A 13,364-nucleotide genomic window follows, 5' to 3' on the forward strand; every position below is an offset into this window, starting at 1 on the left:
ACTTGCGGCCCTGCGGCCAGCTGTGCGCCAGAGCATCCGTGCCGAGCGAGCCCTCGGTCAGGGAATAAAACTGGGCGCAATGGGTCGAGTCGTGAGAGGCAAACAGATCTATCTGTGCGTCCCCGAACTGGTCCCAAATCAGCTGAACCGACTGGGGATAGAGTCGCCATTCTCCAGGGAGGGGCTGAAGCCGTGAGAGCTTGTCGGCTGCGCAGTTCAGTGCTCCGGGAATGAAATGGCTCGAAGCGACCTCAGATGCGAGTTGTGACATACGGCGGGAGCGTAGACCACCTTGACGGTTGATGTACACTACAGTAGCAGTATTGTCTGATTGGACTAGTACGTGTTGACCCCTGAGCAACGCCCGGAAGCGGTGCAGGGCAAGGCGTACTGCCAACAACTCGAGGCAATTGACATGCCATAGCCGCTGGGGTCCTGTCCAGGAGCCCGCAGCAGCATGTCTATTGCACATGGCGCCCCAGCCAGTGGTGGAGGCATCTGTTGAGACAACAACATGCCGGGAAGCTCGTTCCAGGGGGACACCCGCCCTGGGAAAACTGAGGTTTGACCACGGGGTGAACAACTGACGGCAGGTCAGAGTAACTGGTACTCGGAGCGTGCCTTGTTGCCATGCCCACCTCGGGACTCGGGCGCGAAGCCAAAGCTGAAGCGGTCTCATATGAAGCAATCTGAGCGGCGTGACCGCGGCTGCAGATGCCATATGCCCCAGGAGCCTCTGAAAAAGTTTCAGTGGAACCGCACTCTTGCCCTCGAATTGTCTCAGGCAAGTCAGCAGTGACTGCGCGTGCTCGCTCGTAAGCTGCGCGGGCATGGCGACCGAGTCGATGTCCATACCGAGAACAGAGATCATCTGCACAGTGCAAAGTTTGCTCTTCTCCGTCTCAGGAGCGCCGCTTTACCCGGCGTGTAACGGGGGGCGGGGCTGGAGAGGGCTGTGGCTGGAGCCGCGGGAGGGCACCTTCGGCGGTGGGCAGACTGAGGAATCTGAGCGGACGGCGGGGCCGTCGGGACAGAATCAACTTCAGTCTGCTCATGGGCGGCTGAGAGCTGTTGGGCAAAGCCCTCAACCGCACCGCCGAAGAGGCCGACCTGGGATATGGGAATGTCAGACAGACGGGTCCACGCGACATCCAGCACATCAGACAGGTTCAGCCACAGAATGGTGAGCATCACCTGACCCAGGGAGCGTACGGCCACTTTCGTCACTCGGAGAGCAAGGTCAGTGGCGGCGCGCAGCTTAGTGAAGAGCCCTGGGTCAGTCCCGCCCTCGTGCAGGTCCATGAGCATCTGGGTCAGGTAGACCAGCAGAATGACCATGGCATGCAGTGAGGCGGCTGCCAGTCCCGTGGCGCTATAGGATCTCGCCACAAGTGTAGACGAAAAAACTACAGGCCACGGACGGGTGCTTAGGATAGCCCCAAGAAGAAGCACTCTGAGGACACATAGCATCGCAACAGAGCGTTCAGCCGGGGGGACCCCAGTGCACATCGAGGGGAGGAAAGCCGGATGAGATCAGCGAGCGGTCCCGAGAAGACAAGGGGGTCTTCTAGGACTTCGAGATCTCATCATGCACGTCCGGGAAGAAAGGTATTGGGGTTTGCCGTGGACGAAGGTCGGCGGCCTTACCCAAAAACCAATCGTCCCCGGAAAGCATGACCGTCATCTCTGGATCAGACTCAGGCACAGCCGTATGCACACGAGAAGGTGGTAGCTGTGACGAGTCGTCACTTCCAGGAAAATCAAACCCACCTTGTGAAGCTGCTACAAACATAGTATCATCCTTTGTAGCTTCAAATGAAACACACGGGCCACCAGAGGGTAGACCCGTGGGAATCACCTGTTCACTAGCGGGCACCGTCATTGAAGAGGGGGGCTGGGGTCGCGGACACATAGTCGGCGCCTTGTTCCAGACCGTAACCCTCAGGTCACCCTGGCCACCAGCCGAAGATCGGGGGGTGGATGAGGGGACTCTCACTCATGTGAGTTCACCGAGTCTCGACCTTAATGACGCGATAGTCATGTTCCCACAGAGAAAACATGAGTCATCCACGAGCGCTGCTCTAGCATGATCAAGCCCAAACATAATAGACAACGCTCGCGCCCATCAGAGTCCAATACCTAGCTGCAGCACCATTCATTTTTTTTTTTAAATGCAAGGGCGAGGCGACTTTAAAAAGACGTGCCGCGTTGCGAGCTCATTTTGTGAGAGAAAACTCAAGTGTTGAAGCACCCGGGGAGACACGCACTGTCTGACAAACCACTGCAGAGATAAGCAGGAAGCACGCGCTCGCCGGAGATCACCGTCACACCAACACTCGAGGTACTTGTTTGTAAAGCTGACAATTCAGAGATGGCTTGTGGAGAGAAGAATAAACTTGGCTCCGAAGCGACAAAATATCTGCATGTTGCCGGCGTCCTCCTTTAATGCCCACGAGGTAGGGCGGAGATACGCTATGCAAATTCCGCAGACCCATGGCATTTCTTTGCCATTGGCTCGTTTTGTAATACTCGAAGTTGATAGGCTTTCTAAGGGAAACCCCATTTCGTCGTCATCCGACGTAACTCGGAGTGACAACGAAAGAGAACTCTAGCTACTGCATTTAGGTCCAGCTGTAATTTGTTTATTAAGCATGCAGGGCAACCACCCATAAGAGCATTACAATAATCTAGCTAATTGTTCTGCATTTGTAATTGAGAGCATATTACGTAATTTGGATATATTTTTTAAATGGAAAAATGCGGTTTTACATATACTATTCACATGACTTTCAAATGAAAGATTGCTATCAAAGAGCACACCCAGGTTCCTAACCGATGGCGAGGACTTGACAGATTAGCCATCAAGTGTTAGACAGTATTCTAGGTTATTACGTGAGGAAGTTTTTTGTCCAATAATTAGATTCCAATAATTAGATTCTGTTAATTTGGTGAATTGGTAAGTTTTGTCAGGGCTTGAAGAAATATAGAGCTGAGTATCATCAGCATAACATTGGAAACCAATGCCATGCTTCCTAATAATATCTCCTAAGGGTAGAATGTACAGAGTGAACAGCAACAGTCCTAGTACTGAGCCTTGTGGTACGCCATACTGAACTTTTGAACCAAAAGACATCTCTTCATTTACTGCTACAAACTGATAACGGTCAGATAAGTATGATTCAACCATGCAAATTCAATTCCACTAATGCCAACATAATTTTCAAGTCTATTTAAAAGAATGTTGTGGTAAATAGTATCAAATGCAGCAATAAGATCGAGTAACACCAATACAACCACAATCGGATGATAAGAGCAAATCATTTGTGACTCTAATGAGAACTGTCTCAGTACTATGGTACGGTCTAAATCCTGACTGAAAATCCTTGCAGATACCATTTCTTTCTAAAAAGGAACATAGTTGTGAGGATACTGCCTTTTCTAGTATCTTTGACAGTAAAGGTAGATTTGAGATCGGCCTGCAATTGACTAATTCTGTAGGATCAAGTTGTGTTTTTTTAACAAGTGGTTTAATCATAGCCATATTAAAAGTTTTCAGTATGTATCCTAGTGAAAAAGATGAATTAATGATATTGAGAAGAGGTTCTATGACCTCTGGAAGCATCTCTTTCAATAGTTTAGTCGGTATAGGGTCTAACATACATGTTGTCGATTTAGATGATTTAACGAGTTTAGAAAATTCTTCCTCACCTAAAGGATTATTAGGAACACCTGTTCAATTTCTCATTAATGCAATTATCTAATCAACCAATCACATGGCAGTTGCTTCAATGCATTTAAGGGTTTGGTCCTGGTCAAGACAATCTCCTGAACTCCAAACTGAATGTCAGAATGGGAAAGAAAGGTGATTTAAGCTATTTTGAGCGTGGCATGGTTGTTGGTGCCAGACGGGCCGGTCTGAGTATTTCACAATCTGCTCTGTTACTGGGATTTTCACGCACAACCATTTCTAGGGTTCACAAAGAATGGTGTGAAAAGGGAAAAACATCCATTATGCGGTAGTCCTGTGGGCGAAAATGCCTTGTTATTGCTAGAGGTCAGAGGAGAATGGGCCGACTTATTCAAGCTGACAGAAGAGCAACTTTGACAAATAACCACTTGTTACAACCAAGGTATGCAGCAAAGCATTTGTGAAGCCACAACACGCACAACCTTGAGGCGGAAATGGTGTGGGGGATGTTTTCTTGGCACACTTTAGGCCCCTTAGTGCCAATTGGGCATTGTTTAAATGCCGCGGCCTACCTGAGCATTGTTTCTGACCATGTCCACCCCTTTATGGCCACCATGTACCCATCCTCTGATGGCTACTTCCAGCAGGATAATGCACCATGTCACAAAACTCGAATCATTTCAAATTGGTTTCTTGAACATGACAATGAGTTCACTGTACTAAAATGGCCCCCACAGTCACCAGATCTCAACCCAATAGAGCATCTTTGGGATGTGGTGGAACAGGAGCTTCGTGCCCTGGATATGCATCCCACAAATCTCCATCAACTGCAAGATGCTATCCTATCAATATGGGCCAACATTTCTAAAGAATGCTTTCAGCACCTTGTTGAATCAATGCCACCTAGAATTAAGGCAGTTCTGAAGGCGAAAGGGGGTCAAACACAGTATTAGTATGGTGTTCCTAATAATCCTTTAGGTGAGTGTACATGTTGTCGATTTAGATGATTTAACGAGTTTAGAAAATTCTTCCTCTCCTATAGCAATGAATGAATCGAATTTTTCGTCAGTGAGACTAAAATGCACTGTCTGATGCGATACTGTAGTAGACGGTTTCATAGGTATAATTTTTTCTCTGATATTATCAATCTTAGAAGTGAAGAAGGTCATAAAGTCATTACTGTTGTGCTGCTTGGAAACTTCTGGGCTTGAAACTTTATTTTTCGTCAGTTTAGGAACTGTTTCGAATAAATACCTAGGGTTTTGTTTATTTTCTTCTAATAGGGTTGAAAAATAAGCAGATCTAGCAGTTTTTAAGGCCTCTCTGTATGCAATCGAGCTCTCCTTCCATGAAATGCGAAATACCTCTAGTTTTGCTTTCTTCGAGTTTCGCTCCATTTTTCTGGCTGCTCTCTTTAAGGCCTGAGTGTGCTCGTTGTATCATGGCGTTGGACTATTTTCTTTGATCTTCTTTAAGCGCAACGGAGCAACTGTGTCTAATGGCGCTTTTCCACTGCATGGTACGGTACGGTTCGGTTCGGTACGGTTCGACTCGGCACGGAACGGTTCGGCTCGCTTCGCTTTTCCACTGCGTGGTACGACTCGACTCGGTACGGCACGGTTCGGTTCGCTTTAGCTCGGTTGCTTTTCCACCGCAGTTAGTACCCCTTCAAAGTGGGTGGGACTGATCGTTATTTGCGCCACCTCTATTGCCATGACATCATCGTAAACGCGCCAAATTTCAAACGCAAAACACAGGAACAATGGAGCCTATCGAGGGGATGGTGTTCCTGATTCTCGGCATGTGGATGTTTTTAACTGCAAGACGGAGAAATGTGTTTAAAATGAGGCTGATGGCAGCAAAACAAAATACTGCTAAAAAAAACAAAAGAGTCTGGGAACTCTTACAACGAAGCGCAGATGACGACATCACTGAGTTTGCCCGACGGCGCACTAGGGTAAGCTAATCTTGTTTAGGGTCTCAATCCTGATATAGTCACAAAGCATATAATGAATTTAGCTGGCAATATTATGTATTAAGAAGTGTAATCTGTGTATTTCAGATGTATCATATTTCGCAAAGTCGCCGCCACAGACCATCTGTTTGGACGTTTAACAGAGCTTCTGAGTGGTGGGATGTGATTGTTCCTGGTTTTACAAACACGCAGTGGTTGGAGAACTTTAGAATGTCGGAAGAAACGTTTATCCATTTGTGCAACAAACTGCGTCCTGCGATGGAGCGACGGGACACAAACTTCCGCGTGTGTGTACCTCTAAAGAAGAGAGTAGCCATTGCACTGTGGAAGCTTGCAACCGGCTCTGAGTACAGAAGTGTTGGACATCTTTTTGGAGCAAGCATTTCAACTGCGTGTCGGTGTGTTCAGGAGTTCTGTGCTGCAGCAGAGACGTTGTTGGTACCTGAAAAAATTCGTTTTCCAGATCAGGAGAGGTTTAAAGAAATGGCTGCCTACGTTGAGAACAGATGGGGACTCCCACAGTGTATTGGTGCTATTGATGGATCACACATACCCATAATAGCACCACAACACTATCACTGTGACTATTTCAACCGTAAAGGCTGGCACTCCATCATCCTTCAAGGTGTTGTGGATGGGAAGGGACTTTTCTGGAATGTTTTCACAGGACTGCCTGGAAGCCTGCATGATGCTCGGGTTTTGAGACTGTCCACGCTGTGGGAGGTGGCAAGCCGTGGAAACCACATACCAGCTAGCACCAAAAACATTGATGGGGTGAATGTTGGCTACTACATCCTTGGAGACTCTGCCTATCCCTTGCAGAACTGGCTCTTAAAACCATTCATTGACACTGGACGGCTGACAGCGGAACAGCGGGTCTACAACACGAAAATAAACAGAGCACGTGTAGTGGTTGAAAATGCTTTTGGAAGATTAAAAGGAAGATGGCGTTGCCTTATGAAAAGAAATGACTGTTCGGTCGACCTTGTGAAATCTATGGTGCTGACATGCTGTGCTCTACATTACCTTTGTGAGAGTCATGGAGAGGCCTATGAGAGTGCATGGGATCCACCTTCAGCAGCAGAACCTGTGCTGGCACTGCCACAGCCTGTAGAGGAGGGGGGCAGGGATGTCCGTGAGGCTCTGATGCGTTACTTGAACAGTTGACTATGTCTGTTCTGTAAAGTGTGTGGTCAATAAACTTTTGTGCAGTATTTTAAAATGTTCCCCTTGCATATTTCTTAACCCCTTTCACGGAAAAGATCACATATTATTTTAGTAAAGCATTTCACCACTCGTTAAAACATCACACTCTTACTTGATCTGGAAAAACTTTCCCTCATTATAAAGATTTAAGACTCCAGCTTTGATATTTGACCACTTTTATGATAAATCTGCTTTGCAGTGACATTAAATTCTTAATCTATTCCAGGAGTTTGAAATTATTAATTTGTAACATTTGATATTTTGAATAGGAATCATCTCTCATAATGCAGTCAATCATGTTTTCTCAGGTTTATTTGTGTTCACTTACATGCAATATACAGCATCTGGAGAAATAATTAACACATGTTTTTTAAATATTTATCATACAGAATAATATTTCTATTAATTTTATGTCATAACACTATTTTAAACCGTGACCGGAATCTGATACAAATACTCGATGGTGGTTTAAAGTGAGTTTTAAGTAAAAGTGTATTATTAATATTTTATATTTTGTCTAAATGTAGCTTGCTGATACCTGTTGCTTTAATCCACCTGCTGGAAAAGCTATTCTATTACATAATTCAATTTGTTAAAAGAATTCACGTAAGGTCCCAAAAATATGTATAAGGTCCCAAAAATATGTATATATTTTGTTTTTAAACAAGACTTAAAATAATAGGTGGATTTTGCATGTATAATAGGATGACATGGGTGTCGATGGCTAAGCATAATGCCAGAATAAAGGCTATAATGGCTGAATTCAAACAAAAGAATAACGATAAAAGAATAATGAAGATTAAGTCTCATACCGGTAGAGGTGTGAAAGGTATGTCTATTGACTACAATAAAGCATGAATGGGACAGTTCTCCTCACCCGACATTAGTCAATAGACTGTAAATGGGTGTCTACAGGGCAATAAAATATTTGATAAGAATCTAATCAGCCTTCTCTTAAAAAAAAAACTCCCCATATATACTCCACAGCATGGATATATTTTTAAGAAATCTTCAGATTTAAATCTTTTTTAAATCAGATTTAAAATTCAGATCATGCTTCCTTGAGCTTATATATCTCAATATTAATAACAGTCTGATTAATTCTGAGTCTTGAACTGTAAACTCTTACTTCTAGACTTGGCTTTCTTAATTAACTTATTAACCAATTAACTTGGTTATGTCTCCATTCAGAATAGATTATATTCAAGTGGGGCATACATGACACCCAGCATAAAAAGGTTGCTACTCATAAGTCACAGCAACCCCTTTTTATTTTGGGTGTCATGTATGCCCCACTTGAATATAGTCTATTTTTAATTTCAAAGGTATAATTAGCTATATTACATGCTAATGAAATATTAAAGCATTAAAAAGGAAAGTACACGTTTAACAAGTAAATTTTATTGAAGAAAAATGTAAACAGATCAAACTTCAAACAAAGTGCAAATATATTTAATGAAAAAATAAAATATATAAAGACATATATAAACAAAAATTTAAAAGTAAAAAATGTACACCAAGCGAACTTGACATTTTGTGCAAATGTATGTAGTGCAAAAAAATAAATATATATATATATAAAATGTAAAGACGACATATATAAAAACAAATTTAAAAGAAAAAAATGTAGACTAAGCAAACTTTAAACGTCGTGCGCAAACATATTATACAAAAAAATTCAGAGAAAACAAGTTAAAAAATAACTATTTCTATGAATTATGGACTAGAGAGGTTTTAGTCGGGCAGAGAGGTCTGTTGTTGCCGGCCACTCATCGCCTGTACAAGCATCCCCATGACGTTGAGGAAGGCTTGATTGAATGCAGCCGTTTGTGCATTTTCCTCCGTCCTTAAGGCCGCTTCCTGCTCCCTCGCTTGCCGGGCCTAAATCGATTGCCATCAGCAAATGGAGCTCCCTCTGTGCCCGGTTCAGTTCCTGCTGTTGAATATCAGCCACCTGCATCTCTCTTAAAACAGCTAGATGCTCCTGATGGTGCATGCTCCTTTTCCTCTTGCCTAGATACAAAGGAAGAACAGTTATAATTGTGATTTTTTTTCTAAAGGTAAAAAAAAAAAAGGAGAGTAAAAATAAAAATAAAGCTAACAGAATCACATATCAATTAATTTATGAAATAACTGTTCATTAACAGCCCTTACATGATCTACAGTGTGAACTAATCACAAAGTTACAGTAGCTAGCAATAATGTATTTATGATGAGCAACAGGATTTCATGATATATCCAATTTTATTGCAGGCATTCAAATCGACATAAGAAAAGGATTAGGTAAGCTTAGTCTAGATATATGATTTGTAACAGAAAGTGTTTTAGTCGTATTTCATACCTGGTACCACACGCTCTGGTGTCCTGCTGGTGCTGGAGGTTGCTGGTGTAGGCGGTCGTGCTGGTGGCGAAGCTGCTATCACCATTTGGGACGTTGAGGCATCACTGCACGGAGAAAGTGCTAACGAGTCAATCGTAGACAATGCATCTGAAACAAAAAGTTACACAAATTATTGCAACACAAATCAAACTAGCAACAATAACAAGTCCAGAACATTTAAATAATTAAATAGTCATAGATGTATAAAAAAATCAAAATAAAGCTTTACAGTAGATGGTCAATAAAGTGAAGCTTTCAAACTTAATATATTGTTAACTTAACACAACATACCATCATCGAATGTGTTGTCTAACAACGAGGTGGCCGAGTCGAGGGCACCCTCTCTCCCATTGCTCGCAGGTCGTCTTCCGTAGATAGCGTCCATTTGGTCGAACCACTTCCACGTTCTCCTGTTTGCACCACTCCGGCCGTTGTGATCCTTTATGGTTCTATAGTCACTCTTAAGTTTTTTTAATTTGTCCCTACACTGTTTGTAGGTCCGGTAATAGCCGTGTGCGGCTAAGAGCTGAGCTACTTCTTGGAACACTTTTTCATTCCGTTTTGCCCCATCCAGCTCTCGCTGGATCCGCTCCTCGGCAACCAACGAGAGGAACGTCTGCACCTCGTCCACTGACCACGATTCAGCCATTTCTTTTTTAAAGTTTTGATCTCTTTTTTTTCAAGAAAGTAAAAAACAGATGCTAACGCGTTGGCTGTTGTCTACTGGTTATTTAAATCTAGCGGGTTTAGTGTCTCGTGTCGCAAATCCAATGACGCTGGTAGTGACGATTCTATCTGACCAATCAGTGATCTGCAGTGTTTTTACGTCACATTTTAGTACCGTTACGGTACGCTTGGAACCTCAACAGACCAGGTACCATTTAAAGCGAGCCGAAGCGAGCCGTACCGTACCGTACCATGCAGTGGAAAAGCACCACAAGTGAGCCGTACCGAACCGAACCGTACCGTACCATGCAGTGGAAAAGCGCCAAAGCGTGCCGTACCGAACCGAACCGTACCGTACCATGCAGTGGAAAAGCGCCATAAAGTGCTGGAAAAGAGAGAGTTAAAAGTTTCTGTCGCAATATCGAGTTCTTCTATGCTATCTGGAGATGAAACTGATTAGGAAGATTATTAATAAAGCAATTTTTAGTGGCAGAAGTGATAGGTCTAACATATTTGTAACACGGAGTCGGCTTTGCAGCGTTGGCTAAATGAAGTTTACACGAGACTAGATAATGATCTGAGATGTCATCGCTCTGCTGCAGAATTTCAACAGCATCAACATTGATTCCATGTGATAATATTAGATCTAGGGTATGATTATGACAATGAGTAGGTCCTGACATGTGTAGTCTAACTCCAATAGAGTTAAGAATGCCTTTAAATGCCAATCCAAATGCATATTTTTCATTATCTACATGTATATTAAAATCACCAACAATTAGGACTTTATCTGCAGCCAGTACTAACTCTGATAGAAAGTCACCAAATTCTTTGATAAAGTCTGTATGGTGCCCTGGTGGCCTGTATACTGTAGCCAGCACAAATCTTAAACGTGATTTATCATTTTCACTATATATTGTTACATTAAGCACCAATGTACAATATTTGAAACTAGACTTCTTAGTCATTTTGAAAATATTACTATAAATTACAGCAACACCTCCCCCTTTGCCTTTCAGACGAGGTTCATGTTTATAACAGTAATCTTGCGGGGTCCACTCATTTAATGTAATGTAATCGTTTGGTTTTATCCAGGTTTCTGTCATACACAGCACATCTAGGTTATAGTCTGTAATCATATCATTAACAATAAGTGCTTTTGAAGTAAGGGATTGAATATTCAGCAACCCAAGCTTTATCATTTGTTCATTTGTATTATTTCAGTTTTTTATTTGTTGAACATCAGGCCCTGAGCCCCGTGCAGTTGTCCCAGTTCTTGTGTGATCTACTGATCCAGTTCTAGTCCCTGTCAATGTTAATCCATTCCATGACACTGATTCATTTCCATGTATGATTCAATTACAGTTGCTGTCATGATCAAGCCCATTCCACACTCTTTCAATACAGCAGTCATATTGCTCTTGAAACATTCCTGTGCAAGCTTTTCTGACATCTGCACACTGTAAAAAACAACAACAAATAGCTAAAAATATACAGGATTAAAGAGTACTTCTTTATACAATAAATTACTGTAGTCAGAAATTTACTGTAAAATCATTGAATGCTGGGTCATTTTCTTGAAATTACTATGAATCAATAGTAGAATAATGCTCATTACAGTTACAGTAATTTACTGCTCCGGTTTTTCTTTAAATTTACATTATAAAGTTGTCTTTAAAGGACCCCTGAAATAAAAATGTAAGTTTTTTGTTTTTTAGTATGAATATGTTAGCCTTAAGGTTATGAATAAGCTGGAGCGTTCCAAAAAAAGAATTTTTTTTTTTTGCATTTAGGGGTTATTAGCATTCAAAACATACAGTCTCTCACTTCCGCTAAAATGGAACACACATTTTTATGACATCACCGTGGAATTCTCATCACATCTTCTGTCCACTTAAATGCTCTCTAGAATCTAACGTATCATCAGTGCTCAGATTCGCTTCCATGGTGCTGTCAAGTATGAGTTGCAGTCTGTGAGATAAACTAAACGCTATTGGCTATTTGAAAAGGGGGAGGAGCCAATCAATATGTCCTGTCTTAGCTTCCTGTTTCAGTGGAAAATATGCCAATGTATCATACAAAGCTGCACATTCCAAGGCACTTCAGTGGGCCTTTAACCATGCCACTGTACAAAATTTAATTGTTTACCACTGTTACTGTTTTGAAGTCACCATAATGGTGATTAGTGTTCCATTTGCTTGGCATCTTGGACCTTATTTATTTATATTATATTAAAATTTCTGATCTAGCCAACTCAGAAGTGTGATAAATGAAAACCTTTTTTAAAACAATAACAAGCTAGAATATGAAATAGGCTAATTGGCTAATTTTAAGTTAGCCAAACTATAACATGAATATGAAGATTTTATTTTAGAATTATTTAAGCATGATTTAACAATAATTTATTTCAAATTCAACTGTTTTTAGATGTATCTTTCAGAATAGTGAAGCAAATTCTGAGATACATCTTCGAAAGGTGTAACATCATCTTGCAACACAAGAAGACATAACTCTATGATGCACAATCCCCTTTCAAACCTCTATTCATAGATGATTACAAAAACATGTTACACACTTCTTCTACACCATTACTTCCAAAAACACCTCAAATCTGTCCTACGGCAATCAGGCATCACAGCAAATAATTTCGCAAATTTCGCATCAGGGAAGCAACCTCATCAGCCCGAAAAGGCCTCTCCCAGCAGCAGATTCAAGCTCTTGGGCGATGGTCTTCAGATGCTTTCAAAAAGCTACATCAGGACCAATCTTTCCATATTGGTTCCATATTCTTTCCATATTGTTAAAAGCGCTATATAAATGAAGGTGACTTGACTTGACTTGACAATCGGTTCCTCATCAAAAAAGCCCACCAAACCCTCATTGGTTAGGGCTAGGCCATCTAAAAAAAAAAATACTTTTATACTTATAACATGGATATAGCAAGTTTTTTATAACATTATCGTAATTATACTTGAAGTGATGAATGAGGATGGGGATCCCCCAGGTTCCGGATCTGATTTCAGAAGTGCCAGATCCGGATTTGGCTTGCTCCAATAGGAGTACGCATGAGAGCGGTTTCTTTAAGGAATGCCGCAATGAGTTTAACAACACCTGCAAGATGGATCACAGTTCATATATGGAACGGAGCACGCTTGTTTCAAGTTTTTATGGACATAGCTATTTCACATACTCTCCCACTCCAAACATTAACTAGCATTGTATATCATATACGCACATATTTCATCATGTCTTCTTCAAATGTTAGTGTAGGGTATGGACCAATCAGACACATACTATTTATTCATTATATACAAAGGTTTATGAAACTCCTCACACAGCCCAAATGAACAAACACAAGTGAAAGAAACAGTGTCATGTTACAGGGCATGATAAGGAGATTTTACGACCTCCGAGGAATGTGGCCACATACTCAAGAGAGAGACTATGAA

General features: G+C 42.0%; 1 long non-coding RNA gene across 1 annotated transcript; it reads right to left on the reverse strand.

Annotated features, from left to right (window-relative positions):
- Positions 1-8,783: 8,783 nt before the first annotated feature.
- LOC143757411 (uncharacterized) lies at positions 8,784-9,570 on the reverse strand. Its single transcript, XR_013210506.1, has 3 exons — positions 9,541-9,570; positions 9,211-9,357; positions 8,784-8,882 (listed from the first exon to the last, which is right to left on the reverse strand). It is a non-coding gene; the product is annotated as an uncharacterized LOC143757411 (long non-coding RNA).
- Positions 9,571-13,364: the final 3,794 nt, after the last annotated feature.

The sequence above is a fragment of the Siphateles boraxobius genome, unplaced genomic scaffold (genome assembly GCF_051911475.1).
Source record: "Siphateles boraxobius isolate OS27281-9 unplaced genomic scaffold, OSU_SipBor_1 30, whole genome shotgun sequence".
Classification (NCBI taxonomy): Eukaryota; Metazoa; Chordata; class Actinopteri; order Cypriniformes; family Leuciscidae; genus Siphateles; species Siphateles boraxobius.